Source organism: Vulpes vulpes, chromosome 13 (assembly GCF_048418805.1).
Source record: "Vulpes vulpes isolate BD-2025 chromosome 13, VulVul3, whole genome shotgun sequence".
NCBI lineage: Eukaryota > Metazoa > Chordata > Mammalia > Carnivora > Canidae > Vulpes > Vulpes vulpes.
The window spans coordinates 99,311,448-99,333,723 of record NC_132792.1 but is presented as its reverse complement, the minus strand read 5'-3'; the positions used below and the strand labels follow the sequence as shown (position 1 = coordinate 99,333,723).

The 22,276-nt window shown below is 41.0% G+C and overlaps 1 long non-coding RNA gene across 1 annotated transcript in view; it reads left to right on the top strand.

Moving 5' to 3' along the window:
* Positions 1-21,840: 21,840 nt before the first annotated feature.
* LOC112911447 (uncharacterized) overlaps positions 21,841-22,276 on the top strand; it is a 171,550-nt gene continuing 171,114 nt past the window's right edge. The window contains exon 1 of the long non-coding RNA XR_011996213.1: positions 21,841-21,977. This is a non-coding gene — a long non-coding RNA (uncharacterized lncRNA). The remainder of the gene's footprint in view (positions 21,978-22,276) is intronic.

Sequence of the window (22,276 nt, the reverse complement as noted above, 5' to 3'; positions counted from 1 at the left end):
GGACTAGACTAGTAAAATGCTTGAAAAATATTCTAAGTCTGGTAGAAATCTGTTGAGGTATTGTAAACAAGGGGATGACATGAGTTTCAAGTGACCTGATTTGAAAAAGAAAAGATCCTTATAAATGTCGTATGCAGAATAAATGATTATAAAGAAGCAAGTGTAGAGGGACACCTGGGTGGCTCAGTGGTTGAGCATCTGCCTTCAGCTCAGGGCATGATCCTGGGACTCCAGGATTGGGTTCCCTGCATAGAGCCTGCCTCTCTCTGTGTGTGTCTCTCATGAATAAATAATTTTTTTTTTTTAAAGAGGCAAACATAGAAATTGAGAAACTAGTAGGTGGTAAAGCAATTTAGGCAAGGGCTGAAGACATCTGGATCAAGTGATGGGGAGAAGTGGACATATTTGGGTGGTACCACTGACAGTTTGCTTATATCATGCCTTAGTGTATATTAAGACAAGGCACCATTTGCCAAATAAAAACAAAATTTAAGTTAGAATTTTATTATATAAACAGAACTATTTTGGGGGCTGCATGGGATCTAGTCTAACTTATTAATAATCCAAGTGGGTAACAGTTCTGGCTGAGGCATATACATACCCAGTCACAGACTCTATGGATACCAGGATTATCCCCTCTCAGGCACCCCAGCCCCGAAGCAAGCAATTACACAGATCTAGAGTTGTGGGTATGTATATGTGGGTTGGGAGATGGGATTCAAATTCTCCGGAATTCTACTGGGACTGGGCTTAGCTGCCTGAACACAGATGTTTCAGTGAATGTGTGTATGTACATGGTGTTGTGTACCCATGTGTGGTTATGGAGGAGGAAGCTCGGTTGTGCTCCTCTAGCAGAGGAGAGTTATGTGTTACTGTGAAGGTTTACTCAGAGAAGGAGAGCTGCTCTGATGCCAATGATTCTTGAGCTGATATTTGAAAGATAACTCTGGTATGTAGCTCTAATAGGTCCAACTGTGGCTCCCCAAAAGATATGTCACAGGTACTAGGGGTGAACATAATCTTATTACAAAAAAGTCTTTGCAGATGTAACTTTGTTAAGGATCATGAAATGAGATCATCCTGGATTCACCAGATGAGCCCTAAATTCAATAAGAATTGATGCTGTAAGAAGACAAGAAGACACAGAAATAGGAAAAACACAGAAAATGGAGGTGAAAGGCCAGGCAAAATGGAGATGAGAGGCAGAGTTTGGGGTTATGAAGCCATTAGGTAAAGATGGCCAAGGATTTCCTGGAACCACCAGAAGTTAGAAGCAGCCAAGAATTCTCCTTTGGATGCTCCAGAAGGCCTTACCATCACCTTGACCTTAGATCTCTGGACTCCAACTGCAGGATAATAGGTTTCATCTATTGTAAGCCACCATGTTTGTGGTAATTTATTATGTCACCCCTAAGACATGAATAGAAGAGGTGAAGGGGGTGGACAGATAATGAGAGTTTACTACACAGAGGAGGGACATATAAACAAAAGTTCTGTGGTGGGATTGAACACAGTGTTGTTTAGGAACAGCATAGTGACTGTGGCTGGTGCCAGTGAAGACAGAGCTAGAGCAGTAGACAGGAGCAGAGAATTCTCAACTTTGAAGGTTGTTAAACACAACGATCTTTATTCTAAGGGCAGTGGGGAGCCAATGCAGTGTTTTAAGTAAGAAATAACAGGATCATGCTTGCCTTTTAGCATATCACTTTGGCTTTATCATGGAGAATGAGTTGGAGGGAGCCAAGAGTAGCTATAATGAAACTGGATAGAAAACTATTGATTGCTATAGTCCAAAGTCATGGCACTAAAATCCAGGAGAAATAAAAGAGTTATTTGGAAGAAAAAATCTATAGGACTTGACTACTCTTAGGATATGGTGAGTGAAGGTAATGAGACTGAAGTATCAAGAAAGTTCTTTTTAGGAATGATTAGGGATACCTGTGACAGTAAAGCCACCGTATTTCTTGGGGAATGTGATGGATAATTTTATGTATCAGCTTGACTGGACTAAGGGATGTCCAGATAGCTGGTAAAACATTTCTGGGGGTGTCTGCGAGGCTGTTTCTGGAAGAGAGTCACATTTGAATTTGTAGACTGAGTGAAGATGATTGCTCTCATTATTGTGAATGGGTGTCATCTAACACACTGAAGGCCTGACTAGAACAACAACAAAAACAGCAAACTGAGGACAAGTAAGTTTTTCCCTCTCTGCTTGAACGGCGACATCCATCTTCTCCTAATGTAGGACATTAGTACTCCTGGTTCTCAGGCCTTCCGGTTTGAACTGGAATTATACCACCAGTTTTCCTAGGCCTCCAGCTTGTAGAAAAGAGCATGGAACTTCTCAGCTTCATAATTACATGAGCCAATCCTTCACGATAGATTTCTTTCTGTATGTCTACATATATTCTGTAGGCTCTGTTTCTCTAGAAAGCCCTGACCAACTCAGAAAAGGTTATGAGTTCAAGTGGGCATTGGGGGTTTGTGGTCTTTAAGATATCCAAGCAAAGCCAGAAGATGAGCAGTTGGATCTGAGAGACTGGGCATCAGAGGAAAGATCTGAGCTGTAGGCATAAATTTAAACTTTTTTGGATATAAGTGGTCACAGAAGTACATGTGGATGATACTTCTTGGGAAAGAATCAAGAAAAAAATAGCATTGAAAAACCATAATATTTAATGGCTGGCAGGACAGTGGCATCCAGAGAGGCATGAGAAAAGCCAAGATTGTTGAGTCATGAAAACGTAGTGAGGAGAGAATTTCAGAAAAGAGGTAGTGTTCAGAATTATGGACATAAGGTAAGATGACAACCCTTACTAATGTGGAGCTCTCTGGTAACCCCAACAAGATCTGTTTCAATGAGGTGATTGGGGTGGGAGGGGAGTTAGGGTCCTTTAGGACCTATCTATATCTATGATGTTAAGGGTTTTGGCATGTTTTAGTTAAAATAAGTTATTACTTACAATATGGAGCCAATCCAATGACAACTTTAAGGAAATGATGAGTGAGCATAGAAATGTCAAGGCCCCTTGCTCCCCACCTTTTCTTACCACCATTCCTTCCAAAGATAAAACCACAAGCTTCTCATTGCTCCAGTGGCTAATACCACAACTCTGCTTGCAAGAATGTTATTCTTAGGATTCATAGTGGGAATCAAATGCCAGGGGAGAGAAAACTTCAATTACATTGTTAGATTTTATTTTTAAAGATTTTACTTATTTATTCATGAGAGACACAAAGAGAGAGAGGCAGAGACACAGGCAGAGGGAGAAGCAGGCTCCCTGCGGGGAGCCTGATGTGGGACTCAATCCCAGGACCCCAGGATCACAACCTGAGCCAAAGGCAGATGCTCACCCACTGAACCACCCATGTGTCCTACATTGTTAGATTTCTTTCTGCTTTTAAGTTTCCTGATTCTATGATTTAAGGGTGGTCAAAAAATGTATGAAAACAGATTTGAGGGCAGCCCCGGTGGCTCAGCAGTTTAGCGTGGCCTGCAGCCCAGGGCATGATCCTGGAGACCCAGGATCGAGTCCCACGTCGGGTTCCCTGCATGGAGCCTGCTTCTCCCTCTGCCTGTGTCTCTGCCTCTCTCTCTCTCTCTCTCTGTCTCTTTATGAATGAATAAATAAATAATCTTTAAAAAAAAAGAAAAGAAAACAGATTTGACATCAGGGATAGGGAGAGAAGGGGAGAGTGAGGAGTCTCTGGAGCAGGAATGGCAAGCACAAGGAGCAGAGTTGTGCAAAATGGGATACTGTGGCTGCCTCTGGCTCCACTTTTCACAGGAGCTATTAAAGTGAGGATAATTCAAATGTTAATGTCCTAGAACCTATAATCTGGATGCTGCCACCAGATTGGAGATTGTCAAGAAGGCAGAGGAACAATCACTTCATGCTGGAGATCTACACATAGTTTCATTAGATTCTCCTCAGGTTATTATTATTATTTCTTAAGACTTTATTTATTTATTTATTTGAGAAGGAGTGAGAGTAGGAGCAGGGGGAAAGGGACAAGCAGACTCCATGCTTCACACAGAGCCTGACACAGGGCTTGATCCCACAACCCTAAGATCATGACCTGAGCCAAAACTAAGGGTCAGAGGTTAACTGACTGAGCCACCCAGGTGCCCTTCTCCTCTGGTTTTATAAGAGGAATATTAAAATTCTCATTTACAGGTGAGCAAATTGAGAGTTAAAAAAAAAATCCTGTGCTGTCCACCCATTATTAGTTTGGGTACTGGGTTGGGTTTTTTTTTTTTTTTTTAATGTATTTATTTATTTATTTGAGTCAGAGACAGAGAGTACATGTGAATGCACATATTAGCATGAGAGGCAGAGGGAGAAGGCTCCCCACTGAGCCGGGAGCCCAACTCAAGGCTCAATCCCAGGACCCCCAGGATCACCACCTGAGGCGAATGCAGACGCTTAACAAACTGAGCCACCCAGGTGCCCCTGACTGCTGTGTTTCTCAAATTTCAGATTGTTACACCCACTGTATAGTTATACCCACTGATGGAAACTTGCTAGAATGACTTCTCTGTGGGCACAATATGTGCTCAGTTTCTCTAGGATGGGAAGAATGAAGTAGAAACTTCCAGATTTGTTTGGGAGGGTGACTTAGGAATAAATTCATATTGCTCCTGGCATCAGGCTTAGCAAATCTCAGGGTAATCAGCACACCCAGCCAGTTCCTTTCCATGAGCCAGAAATAAAGAATGTAATTGAATGTTTTGGGTTGTATGGATCTCTCATAGTTCTGCACCCCCGCCCTCCATCCTGGTTCATGTTTTCTGGTGAAATCTCTGTGCTAAATGGCCAACGGCAGACAAATTAGAGCCGGGAGCAGAGTTAAACTGTCAATGCCATAGTTCTTGGACTTTCAACATTTTACCTCCAATGAATTGATGTCATTGTTCCCTTTTCTTGAGAATAGAGAGAGTGAGCTGCTTTTTCCACATTCCTCCTGCCCTTCCTCCTTTTTCTCCCCCTCCTGCCCTAGTTTTAACTCAAGCATGTAAACATAATATGGTTTTGTGGATAAAACATTTAGTCAGAGAAACAAGGATGCTGAGTTCCTTTTGTGGCTCCTTCCCTGACAGTAAGAGAGGAGGAGAGGAGATAATTTATTTCCTTTTACTAATTAGGGTATTGAGAGGAGAGATTTAGTGATGGAATCAGAGTGACAAAATTGGCAGTGACTTATTCACAGATTCAGGAAGATCTCCTTTCTGTTTGTTTTTTGTTTTTTTTGGGGGGGGGGGGTAGGGGGATTCAATTTTTTTTTTAGATGCTGATTTAAAAAAAATAAAAATGGAGCACCATCACCCCTAGAGGTGGGGTGGAGAATGAGTTTGAGCAATGGTGACAAGCACAGTACTTAGTGCTTCCATTACCATGGCCACGCTTACTCTACCAGGCTTCTTTGACAATTCCCCTTCACGAGAGGAACAACAGCTCTTAATGGGAAAACAAATCTCTAGAGGCAGACAGCTCTGGGTTGGCGTCTCACCTCTGCACCCTCCACCTTTCTGAGTGAGCTGAACTTTTCTCAGCCCCTTCTTTAACCTGGAAACAATAGGAGCAGCCTCACAAATTTATGTGAAGATGTGAAATATAATAGGCATGTTTCCAACAATAACCGTATATTTAGGTTGGATCTGAATTAGATCAGCTAACTTTGTATGCTGCCTCTAGTGCCTTTGAATCTGGTTTGTATTTAGTTTGAGCCAAGAATCTCTTATGGATATGGCTTATGTAGGTCTGATTCTAGTAGGTTTCTATACTACTCTAGAAGAGATTTCAGAGCTGAGACACAGGTCCTTGCTATATCCTTGGGAACAGGCTAGTGGCCCATGATTCTCCTATGCATGTGTGACTCAGAAGCAAATGGCTGGCTGCATGTCAGGCTACCTTCTGGTATCTGAAGACAACCAAGAAAGCCTTTCCATATAGAGGTTATTTGGAGAGCATCCAGCATGTATCAGAAAGTCAGACCCACATTTTCCAGATTTCCCAGACCATGTAGTAGATTCAAATCCTGCTCAGGTAGTAAACAAGAATCTCTGCTTTTTCAAAGCCATGCTGTGATCAACAGAATGGAAAGGCCCAGATAAGAATAATGCATAACTCTTATTTGTGGATTTTAGGAGTTCTAAAAAATAACATCGCTTGCATCATTTGTGTTTAGTTACTTGGTATTGACCCTGTCTTTCTGAGGATGCTTAGAGTTTTTCTTCTGCTTTGGCCTTTGAAATTGTTTCATCAGTTTTTTCCAGATGTCAGCCAGTCAGCACAGGATAGAGGCACTGCACATTAGTACAATCATCAGCCAGGCAGCTACTTTCAGGCTTTCATTGAAACCTCCTGATTTAGATAAGTGCCATGGTGAGGCCATTGGAGAAATCATGCATTTTAGTGACAATGATCAGTTGTACCAATTGGTTGCGTAACCATCAAATACAAACCAACTTAACTTTTCCAATTTATAGCTAGTGATATCATCCTGTAGACAAAGTCATGGGCTGTGGTGAGACTCTGTCTTGAGTTTCTTGCCATCCTATCAGTTCAAACTAAATTATGTAAGTGCTAGGAGAATCATAACACCTTGGCTCACTACGTCCTCCAGGGCATAGACACAGATAGAAGCCACCAGATGAGCTGATCATGTCTTTGGTGAAAAAGACACATCTGAGTGTTGTGTGCCAAGGGACTTAGGAACCCTGCAGTCATATCAGTTTGAGAACAATCTCATTGGCTCTCGTAAATAAAGGAAGTGCAGAACAAGCCAGTTCCTGGAGAGTAGATGCAGAATCTCCTGGGGAGACTCAGTAAGTAGTGCTAGGAATCCAAATAGCACTTCTCCCTTTGCACTGATGATAAATCAGTACCCAGTAGGAGGCTAAAGGTTGCCTTTTAATGGGTTCTTCTCTTCATCCAACTTCATTCCACATGGTCTACCAAAATGACTTTTGCACTTACCTGTATTTTGAGGTGAGTTGTTTATTCCTCCCCAAATGAAATACACCTATTTTCCTCATCACCTATCATGAAAATAAATTCTTTAGTCATATTCTCCTCTTGCTTGTAGCTACAAAAATGTATCATGACTACTTTTTATTTCTCCAAGGAAATGGTAGAGTTTAGAGGTGAATGAACGAATCTTCTTTAATATGGGTAGTAAAATGCTGTTGATCATTGGATTTAGAAATAGATATGAAAATACAAGTTTGCTCTCATGGTTTATCTTGCTTTTTACCCACACACGGAGCTCGTGCTGGGGCTGTGTAAGTCCCCATTTACCTGCCCCTTCTTCCAACTGTGAATGTATTATGCTGGTTCAAACTAAGAAAGTTTCTGATGTTTTAATTTTAATTTTATTTTTCATGGTAAAAATGCTTAACTATAACCTCTACACCTTTACTTGTGCTGATCTACTATTTGAACAGGGTTTCATCGTGTCACTGCATATTTAATGTCATGTCTTCTTAGCTATGTCTCATGTAACCAGCTTCTAATTTCAGCTTCTGCTTAGTTAAAACACTTTGTCAAACTTCCCTATCACATACATTTTTTTTTCCCTCTCACACATCATTTCATCCTCGCTCCTGAAAAATCTGTTAGTGGCAATTCCAATATTGGCAATGTAAGAGTGAAAAAGAAAATTAAAAAGGGAAAACTGAATTTGAATGTCATCATTGTAAGAAGGAAACGTTGATTGAACATTCTCAGTGAAAGGGCACATTGCATCCCAGATATGTGTGGGCTGTTTAGCAAGAATTATTACACAAAGGTTAAATAACATGTCATTCACTAAAATAAAAGGAGTCACTTAAATATTTATTTAAATAGATATTCCTCCTATACTTTTAAGCTTGGTTTATGTATAATTAATGAATTGAGAGAAAGATTCTGGAGCACAGAAACATAAAGTGTGAAGAGCTACTGCCAATTGAGGTTCAATAAAAATGAAAAAAGAATGTAATCCTTGAAATGACAATGCTCTTCACTTGGAAAATAGGATTCCATTTTTAGACAACTTTTTTGGGAAACATATCTTCTTCATAAAGCACTGTGTGGTTATGTAGTTAAATAGCTTTAGACAATGCAGGATGTGTAAGTATAGTATCCCCTCCCTTATCTACAGGGGGATACATTTCAAGATACCCCAGGGGATGCCTGTAACTGCAGATAGTACCAAACCCTATGTATACTGTTTTTTCCTATATATACATGCCTAGGATGAAGTTTAACTTATAAATTAGGTGCAGTAAGAGATTAATAATAACTAATAATAAAATAGAGCAATTATAACTAAGTACAGTAACAAAATATATTATTGGACTGCGCTCACTCTTTTTCTTGTAAGGATGTGAGGTGATAAAATGCCTGTGTGAGGAGATGAAGTGAGGTGAACCACGTAGGCACTGTGACCTAGAGTTAGACTGCTATTGACCTGATGATATGTCAGAAGGAGGATCATGTGCTTCCAGACCTGTGTTTGACTGTGGGTAACTGAACAGGGAAAGCAAAAACCACGAATCGGGGGGACTTCTGTAGCCTACTTGCAGGAAAAGGGCATCAGAGACTTAATCAAACCTGAGTGTCAGAAATGGCCTCCCTGAGGACATCACCTCTGAGTAGAGACCTGAATGATAACGATGTGAAAAGGTCCAATTTCTGGGAAGAGTAAGCATCACATGTGGAGTCACAAAAGGCCCATGAGACCACGGAGCACTAGAGGAATTGGAAGATGTTGTTGGAGGGGAAAATTCTACCTCTATCGTTCCAGATATTCCAACTGCACTGAGAACCCAATTCACGTAAAACAGATTAACAAGAATAAAAGGCCCAAAGTTTTATTACCTGTGCACGGAGGTCCAGTTATGAAATTGAGACCCAAAGAAATGACCAAGACAGGCAGTTTTTATACATTTTAGACAAAGACAGTAAATTCAGGAGGAATTTCCAGGACAAAGAAAACAGGAGCTTTAATTAGTAAAGAATTCCAAGTGGGCTGAGGTAGTAGGGTAGTAAAAAATAACAAAGTTTATTTTCCACAGTTCTTTTGACCTTAAAGTCCCTTATCTCTGGTGTTAAGGATGTCTTTTACTTCTTAATATGGGGAGGGCATTTTTCATATAGGAGATTTGTCTCTTGCCTTCAGAGGGATAGAGGAGAGTCTAAGGGTCCTTGCACTGGCTATTTCCCAAGTAGCTTTATTTCAAAATAATCAATATGCCATTGTGGTACATTTGGGGGCAATGTCTAAAGGCTGAGTTCAGGCGTGCCTGCATGGCTCAGTTGGTTAAGCATCTGACTCTTAATTCGGCTCAGGTCAGGATCTCAGGGTTGTGAGACTGAGCCCTTTGGTGGGCTCTGTGCTCTGCATGGAGTCTGCTTGGGATTCTCTTTCTCTTCCCCTCCCCTTGTTCATGCTCTCTCTCTCCAAATAAATAAATTGATAAAATCTTTTTTTTTTCTTTTTTCTTTTTAAAGGCTAGGTTTAAAAAGCAAGAAAGAAATTGTGGAAAAGTGAGCTAAGTATACGCAGGAGCCATCTAGGTGTCATTTGGTAGAAAGAAATGAATGCAGTTAGGTGTAGATCTTTTCCTAATTAATTCTGAAACTTATAATTTGGGAATTTGCCAAAAGAAATGCATTTTACAGCAATATTTTTAAGACAGATAAGGTTTCTTATATCCAATTAAGTACTACGTTTTGATATTTTAACCTCATTATTTGAGAGCCATTGCTTTGGGATACATTTGCTCTTGATTTATTGATTCACTTACATATTATTATACACATGCAGATATAAAGATAAATAAGACAGTAGTTGCCTTCAGGAGATGATGGTATAGTGTGGTGGTGTAGGGTGCAGAGTAGGAGACAAAGGAAAGGCTATGAACCAATAGGCTAAGGAGGCAGAGAGATGGTGAGAAAAAGAAGGTGATATTAGATCACCATATCATCAAAACATATGGTAAAATATGCACAACACTAGAGACAGATGCCCTGCATCTCTCTTACCAGTAGGAAGCTTCTGTTTTTATAATAGTTTATTTTGGTGGGATCTCCTGGTTCTTTCAGGGGGTAGGGAATGTGGGATTGGGGAAATGACCAATGATAGCAAATCTTCATTAACAGGTCACTTTACACAACCCCAAGGGGACCATTCACCTTATATCCTATCTAAACGAGGCTGTGGTGACTCTAAGAGAATGTGAAAGTTCTAGGAGTCTTCAGGACTGATCCCTGTGATCCTTTTCCTTTCAGGTCACTCTTCAATACTTCAGCATCAGCCATTATAGCTGGACCATGGTAAATAGTGAAGCATATATTTATAGTGTCCAGTATTGTCAGTTAGGAAGACTAGTCTTAACATTGACTTCTTAGGTTCCAGAATTCCTGTTTAGTGTTCTAAGTTTGGTCTCCTCCCACCCAAAGTTGGTCACTTTGGGGAAACAGAGTTTTTCTGTTTAGCTTGGGACACACCCACATAGACACACATTCACACATGTACACATACTCCTTCCTGTATTTCTTTTCTCACATCAAGTCTTGCCTAACTTTACAGAATAGCATGTTCTCTTGACTTACTGAAGACTTTCTTTAGTTGGTACACTTTTCACTCCTCCAGTATATAAAATCGTTTCCCGCTGATGGGCTTTTTTCCAATATTTCTCTCCTAGATCACAAACAAATATTCACAACTATATTTTTAAACATAAATTATATATAATATTAACAAGTGGTCCTTTCTTACAGCCAAGAGAAGTATACTATTGAATAAAAAGAATAAAAGAAGAATATGTTTAATACTTTCCTGTTGGCGCCAGCTCACAGAAACAGAGCTTGACCTTACTTAACAAAATTGCCTACCAGTCAGAATGTTTGATCTTCATTGTATTATTTTCAACCATTGTGGCCTTAATTATTTGTCCTGAGACTTTTCAGAATTTGTGTCTTTCATTAAAATATACCCATATAACCAGGGACTATTTGGAGTAAGGTTTGGCCTCCGAGAATGCAATATGGGAGCAGAGTTTTGAGGTGGGGGACTGTTCAGGTAACACCACTGTCACAGCCTGGGTGGGATGCAACGGGAACCAGAACAAAGGGGAAGGCTGTGAGGATGGAGAAAAGATACAAAATAGAAAAAATACTGGAGAGGTAAAAATGGAAAGGAACTAGTGTCAATGTTTTGAACTCAGACAAATCAAAAGTGAACGAATGGAGATGTAAACAAGATATCAAGAGAGATTAATTTAAAGATGGGATGGAGTGATGACCTTTTAGGTTTACTTGAGCTGCTACTAGGAATCCACCCTTTGAGGGTCAAGCAGAGGCTGAAGCCCACTTGGGCTACTCTGTCTTTCGCTTTCCTTCCCTGGCCTCTCCTTTCTCATCTCCCTCTTTCATTTTCTTTTCTGCAGAGTCCTCCAAAAGGGAGTGAGGTGGTAGCTGCTCTGGCTCTTAGTCCAGTTGGAGAAAAGTGCCTTCGCGAGGCTCATCTGCAAGCTGAATCTATTTGATTTTGCCAGTTGGTCTGGCATGCAATGAAATATTTGGGATTGGAGCTCAAGAGAAAAGTCAGAACTCTGCACAGCTATTTGGAAGTCCTCTGCTTAGAGATGGGCATGGAAGGGGTGATAGCAAGTATGTTTTCCTGGAAAATAGAGGGCCAAAAAAAAAACTCCAGGGCTGAACCCAGAAAGGAAGAGTGGAGGTAAGGTCAGGGAAGAAGCAATTCTAGGAAAACACAAACAGGAAGAAGAGTGCCAAAGGAGAGATTTAGGGGAAAGGATGTTGATCAGCCATGTGATGTTGCAGAAAGAGAAGACAGTTGACATGGTGGTGGATTTGGAACCAGAGGAAGAGCGGGGTATGTGAGCACAATGTCTGGATGCAGACTGTGGGCTGTTGAGAATGAGTATGCATTGGAGACAGTAAATGAAGAAGAATTAAAGACAGAAACAGTGGCTTGAGGAATTAATTTTAAAAAGGGTTAAGTTTTCAATATGTGTATACTTTACAGACTGCTTCCTGGCTGAGTAGAAATATCCAATAGAAAGGAAGAGTTTGAACATATGGCAGAGAGTACAAAGTGGACCCCCCACCAACACACACACTCACATTCACACACATATGAGCCTATACAACGTCAAGACAAAAGTGTCTTCCCCAGTGGATGAAGGATGTGACCCCTCACTAGAGCATGTGGCTTGGTGAGTAGAAAAAGGAGGGTTCCATGTTGCCCCCCACCCCTCCTCACCATGCAACTTCCAACCAGTACAGAGATACATGACAACACTCAATATAGACAGCCTGCTGTGTGCCTACTTGGAAAAAGCATTCATGTCCACTCCACTGGGTTTGTCCTCTGTGTTCAGCCACAGTCATTACTCTCCTCAGGATAGAAGCTTGTTCTTACTTATAGCCAGAAAATCAGTTAGTCAATGTCCAAGGCCGAGCTCCCTCCAAATGCTGCCTCCCCAGGGTCCACAGAGTCATTCATGTAGAAAAGTCCCTAACTGAAGTGTGTGGCGGCCAGTAATCACATTATTAAGGATACTTTTCCTTTGTTGACGAACCCAGTCAGCTCCTTTCCTGCCACTGTTCACTGGGTCTTGGTTATAATTTTGTGCTGTCGGTTATGTTTTGAAAACGAAACACATTTTTTTTTCTCTATTCGAGTAGGTAGCTTCTAGTTAGAAACACACAGTTTAATCAGAGTATGCCAGGAACAGAAGTAATTGGTCCTTTTTCTTCTTTCCCACTTGGAAATGAATGAAAAAAAAAAAAAAGCAAAGTTAGTCTTGGGTATTATTTAATTTCCTTGGGAGGATGCAAGCCATCAGGATTTTAGCATTTGTGCTTTCTTTGTGTGAAAATGTCGCAGGTGTATTTTTAGTAATTTCTTTGGGGATCTTATGGAAGAAATTTTCTATTTTAATATATCTAGATGACAATGATCTGGATAAGAATCCACAGAGGAATTTAGGAAAGAGTCTGTCAATGAACAAAGGAGGCAGGAGGGAATCCTCTAGCTCCCTGACTCCAGATAAGAAGGCCACTTGCCTGTCCCCTCCTTTGTGTCGGTGGCATTGTTTGCAAGAGGAGAGAAGAGGCTCCAATTTGTAGTACCAAACTGCTTGGATTACATTTCTCCCTTCCAGCCTTCCAGTAGTCTTTGCTTCGAAAGCATGATCACCTCATTATGCTCCCTATCCCTGTTTCCATCACTCACCACGAGAAGTGAGAACCTCATGTCATGCCTCATTCCCCTAATCTGAATCCCCTTTGCCCCCAAACCCTGTGCAACCTACCCTCTTCATCACCGCCAATTACCACACAGAACTTATTTGTTTGTCTTCTCCCCCCAGTTAGAGGGTGAATAAAGACTTTGGTCTGTTTTGCTCACTGCCATATCCCAGGGTTCTGGAGTGACAGGCCCCCTGTAAGCACTGCATAAATATTAGTTGAGTGATGAATGGGAGAAAAAAAAAAAGAGGAAAGGAAAATTTGAACTTGACATGGGCTTAGATGTGGTTTGTGAGAGACCAAGGATGGGCTCCAGGATAGTGGGCCTGGGATGTCTCTAGGGTCGCATTCAGTGGGTGGTAGCAGGAGGGGCAGCCTTAAAGATAACAGGCACAAGGACCAGGAGGTCTCTTTAGGTAGAAACTAATTTCATATAATGAGATGCCATCTTATCAATTTGCTGCATGCAGAATATTGCTTAATTTTTTTTTTCAAAAAATCTTCAAAGCTCTTGAGTAGCAGTGGCTATCTACATGATGGTTTTTCCAACACGAAGGCAGAATTTATGAATGCCTGTTTTCTAGGTCAGTATTTGCCTTCATGCAAGCTGAAGTATTTTAAATAAAATGCAAAGAGAGTAGAAGCTCACAGCATATAATTGGGTGCCCAACTACTGTTTGTCAGGTGAGCAGAGATATTCATGCCTGGGCAAAATTTGAAGAGTCTATTTTCTACCTCAACTTTGTGGGACTGTTTCTGCCCTGCCATGTGCCACCCATCATGAAGGGGCCTTTCACAGACAACTTAACTTCTCCGTTGCCTGTTCTCCCACCCTGGATGTAATTGCTTGACTTTTGGACTTTATTCCTTCAGAATCATACTTTCTCTTATGAGACTTAGTGATACTGGGTTAATCAGACAAAATAATTCTAGCATGTTCCTTACTATTTTAATAGACAACAGCACCCAAGAACTTAGCAATGCCTAAAACAAGTAAAAATGATCAAGTTTTCGAAAGGTCCCTATGGTATGATGCTGGTACCAGAAATGTCAGGCAGTGTGACAAAGACAGTGATGTGGGTATTTGAGAGTGACCGGACTTTTGGAGTTTAGACTTTAAAACCTAACTGAGAGGGGAAAGCTGTACAGATTCAGAAGCCATTTTTTCTAAGATAATCCTTTCATTTCAGTAAGAGCTTTGAATAGAACATTTAGACATCCTTATATGCACACAAACAGTATGATTTTCATATATTCTTTCTTAATAGGAGAAATTTCAGGTTGTAATGTCAGATCTCCTCAATATTTCCACATCAGGAATAAATTGACCATGTGTTAGAGCTCATAAGATAAATGTTTTGTGATTTTTCTGTTGCTAAAAGAATCAATGCATTGAAGACACCGTAAGATAGATAGCCAAGTGGGAATGTCAGTTTATATCTAATTTCCCATTGTTTTTGTTTTGGAGATAGTAGAGTGAGTATCAACTTTCAGGGAAGCTTACTGGGGATTCATGATCTGCCCCTGGAGTGTGAAGGAATGATGGCACAAAAATTATATATTAGAACACTTCAGTTACATCCCTTCTTGCAGTTGGATGGATAAAAAAGTACAAATAGATTTTATTTCATGTTACTGTGGAGTAAATCAGTTAGAAATTTTAAAATCAAAATTTGTTGTACTAATGTATTATTTTAGAATATTTCTGAATGCCTAACCATATTCTAAATACAAAGGATCTCTCAGATGTATAAAATTTTCTCGGTAACAATTCCATAAGTGGGCAATGTTAAGGGGAAAAGTTGCCGGTCAAGTGGAGAGATGGTGAACAGAAAATAAGAGAATAAACCGTTTTGAGTAACTTTTAAATTCGAGTACATTCTCATAAGGTCTTTGAAGCTTCACGATAGGATCATAAGGCAGATTCAGTTAGAACAAAGGATTTTGATTAGCATCGGGATTTCCTACACCACGTTCTGGTAGTAATGTCAACCTTTAAAACTGCCAACCTGCCTGACCTTTCCTCTTCCTTCTCCTCAGTCAGTCCATTACAGGATGGTTTATAAGAATATAGCTGGGGAACCTGGGGGGCTCAATTGGTTAAGCATCTGCCTTCGGCTGAGGTTGTGATCCCCGGGTCCTGGGATGGAGCCCTGAATCAGGCTCTCTGCTGACACCTTGCTTGGCAGGGAGCCTGCTTCTCCATCTCCCTCTGCTGCTCCCCCATCTTGTGCTCTCTCTCTCTCTCTCTTTCTCTCATAAATAAATAAAATCTTTTACAAAAATAAAAAAATAAAAATATAGCTGGACTTGGTAATTTAGAACTTCCTCTGTTCAAAGAAAAATACTTATTTTTTAAAAAATATTTTGTTTATTTATTTGAGAGAGAGAGAGAGAGAGAGAACATGAGCACAAGCAGGAGGAGCAGCAAGCAGAGGGAGAAGGAGAAGCAGGCTCCCCACTAAGCAGGCAACCTGATGTGGGGTTTGATTCCTGGACCCTGGGATCATGACCTGAGCAGAAGTCAGATGCTTAGCTGACTGAGCCACCCAGGCACCTCAAAAAATACTTTAAAAAAATGATTGGGCAGCCCCAGTGGCCCAGCAGTTTAGCGCCGCCTTCAGCCCGGGGTGTGATCCGGGAGACCTGGGATCAAGTCCCACGTCAGGCTCCCTGCACAGAGCCTGCTTCTTCCTCTGCCTCTCTCTCTCTCTCTCTCTCTCTCTCTCTCTCTGTCATGAATAAATAAATAAATCTTAAAAAATATAATAATGATTACTTAAAAAATAACCTGAACCTTCCAATTGTTCTAAAACATTTTTTGCCTATAAAATAATAGCTTTATTTTTTTATTTTTTCTCTCCTAACTTTTATTATTATTATTATCATTATCATCATCATCATCATCATCATACTTAGTATAACATACCCTAGCTCCATCTGTGTCATCGAAAATGGCAAGATTTCATTCTTTTTGATGGCTGAGTAATATTCCATTGTATATGTATGCCACATCTTCTTTATCCATTCACCAGTTGATGGACATTTGGGCTTTCTCGGTAGTTTGGCTATTGTTGATTATGCTGCTAAAACATCGGAGAGCATGAATTCCTTCAAATCTGTATTTTTGTATCCTTTGGGTAAATACCTCGTAGTGCAGTTGTGGGTATACAGGGTAGTTCTGCTTTAAACATTTTGAGAACCTCCATACTATTCTCCAGAGTGGCTGTACCAGTTTGCATTCCCACCAACAATGCAAGAGGGTTCCCCTTTGTCCACGACTTCACCAGCACCTGTTGTTGCCTGTGTTGTTAATTTTAGCCATTTTGACAGGTGTGAGAAAATATCTCATCATGGTTTTGATTTGTATTTCCCTGATAATGAGTGATGTTGAGCATATTTTCATGTGTCTGTTATCCATCTGGATGGTTTTTTTGGAAAAATGTCTGCCTATTTCTAAACTGGGATATTTGTCTTTTGGTATGTTGAGTTGAATTTGATAAAACTATATAAGACTTATGAAAGAAATTGAAGAGGAGACAAAGAAAAACACTTTTAACAGAAAAGACATTTATTCATCCAGAAATCCTTATGACAGTTATAAAAATTAAGAGTTAAAGTTCATAAATACCCCAAGCTTTGATTATTTTCATGAAAAACTTGCCACACTGGAGGAAAGGCAGCAAATTACAGCTAAAATTCCTTATTTATTGTATGTCTTTAACTTCATTTTAACATTTTTGCCATCCCCACATCATGGAACTATGAATGAAATGGGTGAGTTGGTACTCATGTATCACATAGTTCATTATCTTGTAGTACAAATAAGGAATGAAGACTCTAGCAGACATTTGACATAGTTTTAGCTTATATTCCCAGGGTTTTGTCTAAACTGGTGGGCAACAATTATTCAAGATGAAAATTGCCACTTTGTTGAATGGTTCCCCTCCTGTTACACTCAATATTATAATGTAAAGCAAATGATACTAGCATCCCTCCTAAATTTAGTTTTATTGTTTGAATAAAGGGATTTGTTTTCAACTTTGGGTCTAAATCAGTGATTTTTGGGTCATTTCCTAGAGTATTTAACTGTTACTTAAAAAAGTGTTTCCAGGTAATTCTGATGTGAAGTCAAGTTCAGAGGAAGAGTGACAAGGTGGCATGCAAGAGGATGTGTTAAGGGCTAAAGTGAACTCAGGATGAAGGTGGCTAAAGAAAAGAGACCAGACCGTGTGAAACTGGGACACCACCCAGGAGCGGCAAAGAGCAAGTACAGAGAAGAATTGCCAGGAAGGAGAGCGCGAACAGCTGCGGGAATGAATATGTCATGGATACTTAAAAGAACATGAGAAGGCTAGCTTTTGAAGGTTCACTTTGCAACGTGGAAGAAAATATTGTAGGAAAGGGAAGATTTATTGTACTATACCTGGCACATAGTAGGTGCTCAAGACATATTTGGCAATTGAATACATAGGTGGACCAGATTATGGAGGGACTTTAGAGAGAAACAAAATAATTTGTATTTCTTATTCACTATATACTTCCAGGGACTGGCATATATTAAAAACTCTGTAAGTAATTACTTAACTATTGATCAATTAATGTGCCTTGCACATAGTATGCACTGCTTAAATGGTTGATATTACTCAAATTACGATTATCATGAACACCTTTGTTTTTCAGATGGAAAATGCAATGATTTGTTTGTGTTAGGAGATAGTTTCTATTTTGGTCTGATGGAATAATTCAGAGAAACCATATTGTTTAAAGACATTCCATCATGTTCCAAGGGGACATTTGACAGAAAAAGCATTACATTACCAGGTATAGAGTTAGAGTTCCTACAATAAAATCCTCCCATGAAACATGAAAACAATGAAGGTATTCATGTAAGAATTCAAATAAGAATGCCTACTATGGACCTTCTGAGCAAAGCATAAAAACATTTCTGTCTCCTCTATAACGCTTACACTCTTGAGGGGAGCAGAAAATAAGCAAAATATATAATACTACAGAATCTGGTAAATGGTAAAGAGAAGAAAAGAGTGCAGAATCGGAGTGTTGGTGGGGGAGAGGTGCAAAGAGAAATTCCGGTGTCAAGAATGGTGGCCAAGAAAGGCCCTACTGAGAAGGGGAACATTTGAGTGATGAAGGAAGTCATGGAGATGAGTCTATTTGGGAAAGTGTATTTGAAGCAGGGGGAACAGCAGGTGTAAAGGCCCCGAGGCAACAGCAGGGAAGTGGTCGGTATATCTTGAGTGAACCAGAAAACAATGGTAGCATATCAGTGTAGGACCTTCTAGGTCACAGGAAGGACTTTGGCTTTTACCCTGAGTGATGTGGGAAGCTACCTGGGGTTCTGATTTAGTCATGTTCCTGGCAGCCACATGCCTCTCTGGAAGCTGTCCACAATTGTACTAACTAGAATTGATTGATGCCTCCTGGGTTTTCTTAGTATTTCTTTCTTTTGGATTACCACACTTCCTTTATTTTTGATAAAAATAGGTAGTTTTCCTCCTTTCCCTGGGTTACAAATACCTTGAATGTACCTTGTTCATATTTATGTGTCCAGAGACATCTGACATAAAATCTCTATATAGACATTTACCAAATATTTCATATAACTTTATAGCTTTATATAACTTTATATCTTTAACTATATAGTCTTTATATACCTTTTCAACTTCATTTATGGTGAATTTGATCATATAATATCACACAAGTGCAGAACAAGTGATACTGGCTATGCTTCTTTGACATGACTAAATAAAACTTGTGCATTGTTTGTATGAAAAAAATGATTGTATTAGTGTGTTCTTTTTGAGCAATAAATTGATGTGCCATTCCATGGATAGCCAAAAACACCTAACCATGTTGCAGTCTGAGTCTCATCTGTAGGCATTTGAAATAATCTGGGAATTCCTTTAGAATTCACTCAGTGAACTACAGCTCTGCAATTAGTCATGAGTGTGATTTGAGGGTACTGAAAGGCCCCTGCTTGCCCTAAAATATTTCCACTATAAAGACTGCCTCCTCCCTATCCTTACTCAGATCCTTTATCCTTCAGTCTGCACCTCTGGAGCAATTTTATTCTCATTTAGCAAAGGAAAGGGCATTGCTCTTAGAAAGCTTTTATAGAATGCATGCTGATGCTAAGCAGTTGGAATCACTCTGAGCACAGCCTGGTGGAGAACTTGTTAAAAATTATGCTGTACTTGCACCTCTCTTAACCAGCTCAAGACAGAACCAGTGTTCTATCTATCTATCTATCTATCTATCTATCTATCTATCTATCTATCTACCTATCCATCCATCATCTAACAGAGGGCCTCTAATTCTGCAGCCCTAATGACATAGTGAGCAGCTCTCTTCTGCACGATCAGCTATTGGATAAAACAATTCAATCAGCTTTGATAATTTGGAATAACAAGACTCTGCCAAGGGACTGGCTCTTCTGATTTGAAAGTAAATGTCTTAACCTCCCTCGCCATGACATTTATTTTCCATAAATGGTGCTGGCTTTGCGTTGGCATTCTTTTAGCAGCAGGAGACCATTATCCTGTGAGAATGTTCTCTCCCCTTTCACATTATCTCTTAATTATTGCCCTCTTTTCAGCAGACAATGCCTTTAGGAATTTTCATGTGATTTTCCCCTCCGTTCCTCCTCTGACTTGTACCGCCACGGGAGAGGATTTTTGGGTATTAACCCCAGAAAGTCTACAATAATGAATCTTATAGACAGTTGGCTCAGTCTCCACGGAATCCTTTGAGAGGGGCCGAGATGCCGTGAGCAACGTGCAAGGCAAATGCTTGGGAACTACAACATTTGCATGGAAGCCTTCGAGGGCAAGGAGGGAATGACAATGCAAATCTCCAAGCTGGCGAGTCTGGCTGGAAGATTTAGTTTTTCCCACATGTTAGGCTCTCCAGACCATCCCTTTTATTTTTTTATTTTGAAGAAAAGGTTTCGTCCCTCCCACTAACAAAAATAGCCTTCACTAATGTAAATCCCATTTCTGCAGTTTTGGTGAGTCTGTAGGCAGCCAGATTAAAACAATAGCTGCAGAAAACCCGAGAACTCCCCCGATGCATCTTAATGGCTGTTTGTTAACTTCAAAACTGACCATTTAAATGCTAACCCTATTTAGCAAGTAATCCAAAACATAAGCACCCAGCTTGAATCATTAGCATTTAATTGTGTAACATTTTCTATTGCTAGTCAGGGCCAACTCTCCATATATATATATACATTTTTCAAAAAGCACTTTAGGACTCAAATTTATGTTCTGGCATAAATGCTTCTCTTGCATTATTTATGAATCCATGGGAGCCTAGGTTAAGGTTACATCTTGTGCAGAGGCAGAAGTGCATACAAAACCTAAGAAGAGCCCCCCACCCCCTCATACATTTGGAGGTTAGCGGAAGGGATCCACAGTATTCTGTTGAAGTTGTCATCAATATTTATTGTGACGACTGTGATGTCATACAACAGGGAACACTGAGCTCCACACACGTTTCTGGCAGCGAAAGAGTGGGGTTGAAGGTCCCTCCCCCATTTCTTTGAAAATACAGGGAAAAAAAAAGAAATTCCTGGTGCTTTTTCAACATAATATAAAGGTCACTGACAATAGCCCACCTATAGATGGTGATGTGTGACATTTAAACTGAATACAAGGAAAGCATGATAAGCATTAAAAAGAACTAGTCACTTTCAAGATAATGCTGTTTACCAAATCATTTCTCTTTGGAAAAAAAAAAAATACTATACCATTTCATTTTATTTCTCAGATATTTCTTGAAAAACATACAATGTCTTTGGGAGAATGTGAATAAAGAATAGAGTGTCCATGACTCTTATTTCATCCACTGATCTATAAATAATATTTTAAAAGCGTGGCCTAGTAGGCCTTGGAAACTGGCCCCGGGGAAGAAATATCTTTGGGTGATATTTTCAGTTGTTATGTTTTGGTGAAAAAAAAAGCATTGAGGTGTTTGTGGAGTGCACGTTGCCAAAACTAACAGTTGTAAGAAAAGAAAGTCATTTAGAAAATGGTTCTATTTTTACACTTCTATCGGACGCGACCAGCTGGACCGATCTTGCTTTCTCTCCGTGGAGTCGAATTGTTTAACTGCCTGTACGAGACCTCCCTGTCTCAGCAGCGAGCCAGAGGGGGATCTGAGCGTGGGAGAGGGGTTAATGAGGGGTGCTGAGCAGCAAGAGCGCGGTCCAACCCTTGCCCCCATTAAGGCTCCTAAGAAACTGCTGAGACCTGGCAGGTTCCTGGAGTCTGCGGGGGGGGGGGGGGGGGGGGGGGGGGGGAGCCAAAGAAAAAGAAAGAGGAGCATTAGAAGGAGCAGGAGCCCCAATGGGAATGAGGATCTGTCCACCCTGTAGGTTGGGGGGTGACTTCGGAGCAGGCCCGTGTGGAGCCCTGGTTCTCAATGCTCCCTGCACAGCACAACGGCCTTCGTACCATGCACCGCGCTGCCCAGGCCACCCCTGACACCGAATGACCACCAGGGCGCGGGGCTCGGGCCTTGCTGATTGCTCAGCCCCCCCCCACCCCACCCCCGGGGGGCGCCTCCTGAGTCAGAACCGCGGGAGGGTAAAGCGGGAGCGAGCTTGCGGCCCTTCCCATTCTCCAAGCGCCCCGCGCGCTCCTGAGCTGGATCCCGGCCCCAAGAAGGGCCCTTTTCACCCCTGCGGGGAAGGTGAGCGCTGAGCTCACGCGGGCGGGCCGGAGGGGAGAGGGGCGCGGGGCAGCCTGCGGGCGTCACCGGGTCAGCCAAGCGGCGGGACTCGCGTGGGCCTGGCCCGCGGCAGGTGCAGGAGCGCGCAGCCGGCAGGTGTCTGGGGAGCGCGCCGCGTCCTGGGGGGGGGGGGGTCGCTCTCCGTTGCCTGGACGCTGGGAATTGTTGCTTAAGCAGGAGTAACACGCTGATCCTTTTGAAGTACGGAGCTAAAAGCCAATGACGCCTTTCTGTTTCTGCAATGGCACTGTGACCTGAAG